We start from the raw sequence: 4,674 nt of genomic DNA, 5'->3' as shown, positions 1-4,674 counted from the left end.
ATTCGTATCGTCTCCCGCTAAACCAAATACTTTAGCAATATCGCATATAGTGAGTGAATTTCTGGGGCCTACTAAAACCTAATGTCTATATTTTTTGAATAAAATTTTGATAACAAATTATATTTTTGGACCAACAAAAAAAAAAGATGTATATGTATTGTATAAGACCATCTCCAATGTATTTTGCTATTTTTACCTCTAAAATAAAGGAACTCTATAATAGAAGTGGGATGGATATGCTCCAATGTATTTCTCTAAAATAGCAATCTCTATTTTATAGAGTAAAAAAATAGAGAAATGTTATTTCTTCCTCTATAAATAGAGGAAAAAATAGAGATCTCTATTATAGAAGAAGAAATAGAGGTGAGTTGGAGCAATTTCACCTCTAAATGCTATTATAGAGGTGAAAATAGCAATAGGTTGGAGATGCTCTAATAAAGTTCAGATCTTTACAATATTTGAAATAAAATATCTTGGGAATCTGCACTTTCATTTTCCAACTTTAAATATCTTTTTTCGAAAACACTCCACTTGTGGACCAATATGCTCACCAAAATGGAAAAAGCCGACAAAAACTTTTCTTTTCGAAACACCTAATATTTTTATTTTTGCTTTTCTATTTTAAAACGTCAAAGATAACAAAAAATTAAAAGGATATGCCTTTTTTGCTAAATCTGAAAATTTAATGGATAAAAATAAATTGATATTTATCCAAAATCAGATATTATTCGACCAATAAAGAAACAAATATCTTTCAATTTTCTAAATTTAAAAGGCGGGGAAAAGAAGAAGAAAATAGACTAATAGCGCAATTATGGCAATCTAATCCACCTAGCTACCACCAGCTTGTGAACAGTGAAGATATATCCCCACAAAAAGCGTTGTTTATCTTCAGTTTGTTGACAAGCTATAAAAAGAGCATATGATGCCACATTCTCCCTACGAGAGTCACGAGACTCACCTCACCAGCCATCGGTCAGAAACAACACCCTTATAAATATCTTTCTTCTTTTCTGAAAAAGAAACTTATAAATATCTTTCTTTGATTACTTTCCAGCAACGGTCGCTATCATCTAAAAGTCATCATAAAACTCTTCATAGCCCTCATTAGCTGAGTTAAGTTCCTTTTCAGACACAAACTGGACCCTTCAGAGCTCATAAACATCTTCTTCTTTTTCTTCTTTCTCTCTATCTCTGAGATGGGTTTGTTTGGGACGAAGAAGATCGGCAAGTACGAGATAGGAAGGACCATAGGAGAAGGGAACTTCGCAAAAGTGAAACTTGGTTACGACACGACCAATGGTACCTACGTTGCTGTCAAAATCATAGACAAGGCTCTGGTTATCCAAAAGGGTCTACAGTCTCAAGTCCAAAGAGAGATACGTACCATGAAGCTTCTAAACCATCCCAACATCGTGCAGATACACGAGGTTTTGTGTCTTTCCCTCTCTTGTCTCCTCAAACTCTACAGTTTTCTTGTTTTTGATTCTTGAAATTTAAACTTCAGGTGATTGGGACCAAGACAAAGATCTGTATTGTGATGGAATATGTTGCAGGTGGTCAGCTTTCAGACAAACTTTGTAGACATAAGATGAAAGAATCAGATGCCAGAAAGCTTTTCCAACAATTGATTGATGCTGTTGATTATTGTCATAACAGAGGAGTTTACCACAGAGACCTTAAGGTAAGAGCAGAAATGAACTTTATAAAATTATGCTAACTCTGTTTTGTAAGAATTTTTTCGGATGATTTGATTTTGCTTTTTGCAGCCACAAAACTTGCTTTTAGATTCAAAGGGTAATCTCAAAGTCTCTGATTTTGGACTAAGTGCAGTTCCTAAAGTAACACTTTCTAATTCTGGTCATATAACTTTCTATTTGCCAAACAAATCATTGCTTGTGAAACAATCAAGTACTAAATAAGGTTTTGGCTATTAAATTCAGTCAGGGGATATGCTTTCTACAGCTTGTGGATCTCCATGCTATATAGCACCTGAGGTAATAACAATAATTACTTTGCATAATGTTTCAAAAATGTCTTAATTTTGAGATGCTGATTTTTGTTAATGAAAACAGCTGATTATGAACAAAGGCTACTCAGGAGCAGCAGTGGATGTGTGGTCTTGTGGAGTAATTCTATTTGAGTTGCTTGCTGGTTATCCACCGTTTGATGACCATACACTTGTGGTTTTGTATAAGAAGATACTCAGAGCAGATTACACATTTCCACCAGCATTCACTGGAGCACAGAAGAAGCTAATCTTTAACATTCTTGACCCAAATCCTCAAAGGGTAGAAACTAAGAAATAATTTACAAATATGCATTCTCAATACCTAATTGAGTAATAACGTTTGAGAACATTTGGATGCAGCGTATGAAACTAGCTGAGATAATCATCCAAGATTCTTGGTTCAAGTTAGGTTATATACCAGCTTATCATCAAGTTCCAGACTCAATCAAGGTAATTTGATTCACTAGATATCTGATATGATATGTTAATAGCTCTGGATTGTATGCACTACTCATAGAGCTATATATAACTTATCTGAATTGGGTCTTGCAGGAAAGTGTTGCTGAGATAAATGCAGCAACCGCGTCTTCGAATTTCATAAACGCTTTTCAGATAATAGCAATGTCTAGTGATCTAGATTTGTCAGGTCTCTTAGAAGAACAGGTAAAAAGACTTATAGATCTTTTGGTCAAATCTGTAAACTCTTCTAACAACAAAGATACTAATCCTTGAAATTTTATTATATTATTATCTCTCAGGATGTTAAGATTTATAAAACCAAAATCGGGTCCAAGAACACAGCACAAGAAACAATCAAGAAGATTGAAGCTGCAGCAACTTATGTTAGTTTATCAGTCGAAAGAATAAAGCATTTCAAGGTAAACTATAGTTTACTGAAGATTGTTCTATAGATCATCAAGTCTAATTATAAAGACATCATATCTAGTTTACTTTTCCTTGTTGAATATTAATCAGGTTAAGATTCAGCCAAAAGAGATAAGATCAAGATCTTCTTTTTGACTTATTATCAGCAGAGGTGATTGAGGTGACTCCAACCAATTGTGTAATAGAAATATCAAAATCCCCGGCGAGTTAAGACTATACATGGAGGTAAAAACTGAACAAAAGTTACTAAACTCATTCAAGAAAAAGAAGATATAACGCTTTATAGAGTCATCTGATTGTATGAGACTGTTTTTTGTTCACGTGACAGTTTTGCCAGAGTTTATCCAGCTTACTTACGGCGGAAGTAAGCTAAGGGCCATAGATTCTCAAGTTAAATGTCGTGAAAGGTCATGAACATAGGAAGAGAAAGCATATACTGCAGACTTAAGTTGCAGTGACATGGAGAGAACGGATACAAAGAGTCATTCATGTCGTTGTGGTGATCTCGTAGGGTGTAAAATAATGGATTTGTTCTAAGAAAATTGTTAAATAATAAAATCCGTTTAAAAAAAAATGAAGCAGGCAAATATTTTTTCAAAATAACTAAAATGTATTGATCTCGAATACAATTTAAAGATCTGAATCCTCCACTCAAACTTCGACATATGGATTCAGATCAATTAGAACATTCTCTCGTGCGCACACGAGGTGTGCTCTGTTTTTCTCTGTTTTGGCTGCTTACCTAACTCTTCAGACAAGTTCTTCTCATGCACCTTTCAGCATTATGTGACCACGAGCATTTGTTATTGGGTCTTTGTTTCCTTTCCTTCGCCACGTGAAGCTTTAAGATGGGCTGAACACTGAGAGCATAAGATTCAAAACTAAAACTTCTGTGTCAGGCGCTGGTGTTTCAGTGAGATGTCTTTTTACAGTAAGAAAAGTTTTCCAGAGCGTATCGAGGTTACTTACTTCGGATGTAAGCTAAGAAGTAAGAACCATTTGTATTCTGAAGTATGAGTGATGTATGAACTCGATAGATGACATGGAGAGGAAGCAACTAGTCATCATAGCAGGTTAATTTGCAAGAGATCAGTGAATAACTTTTATGTTTTTTCTCCTTCTTTCTTTTTCTTATGTTAAACCAAAACAAATAACATGAAATCTAAAAAGCACGCTATCATTGTCAAGGTAATGATATTTCATATGTTACACCCTAAAAAAACTCACTCATTGTTTTAGGAAGTTTTACATAATAAGGCCAGTCAACAAAAAATTGAGGATGACTGACCATTAGCACATTAGAAACATCAACAACAACAAAACGATGATCCATACATATTAAATGTCTCGGAAATTTTAATTTCACAGAGATATTTGAAACAGAAAATATATAAAAGAAATTAAATACAGTTCAAGTATTTAAAAAAAACACCGTTTGAAGTGTTTTTTTCTTAGTAAGGCTTCTCGCCAACGTAGTTACCCGGAGGGTCGTAGTTACAAGTGATGAAAACTCCTGCACCGTTTTCACAGACCAGACTAGCGCACCCGAGCCTTTTGGTGTCACGCCACACCATCTGAGTGTAGTGACCACACATTCCACTTCGTCACACGAGTTGGTGTTGTAGTTGTATGTGCTGCCTTCAACCACCCATGTATGCACGCGAATCCTGGTGCCCAGCTCGTGCCACTTCCCCAGAAACAGGTTCTCACCGTATGGGCCTGTTGAATGGGTCAACGAGCAGTCGTAACGCCTTTGGTGCGCCCACCATGTCGCGTAA

The 4,674-nt window shown here is 35.4% G+C and overlaps 1 pseudogene; it reads left to right on the top strand.

Annotated features, from left to right (window-relative positions):
• Positions 1-941: 941 nt before the first annotated feature.
• On the top strand, positions 942-3,464 carry LOC130509647 (CBL-interacting serine/threonine-protein kinase 21-like; annotated as a pseudogene).
• Positions 3,465-4,674: the final 1,210 nt, after the last annotated feature.

The sequence above is a fragment of the Raphanus sativus genome, chromosome 3 (genome assembly GCF_000801105.2).
Source record: "Raphanus sativus cultivar WK10039 chromosome 3, ASM80110v3, whole genome shotgun sequence".
Taxonomy (NCBI): Eukaryota; Viridiplantae; Streptophyta; class Magnoliopsida; order Brassicales; family Brassicaceae; genus Raphanus; species Raphanus sativus.
The sequence above is the reverse complement of the archived record's forward strand: the minus strand, read 5'-3'. Positions and strand labels throughout refer to the sequence as shown.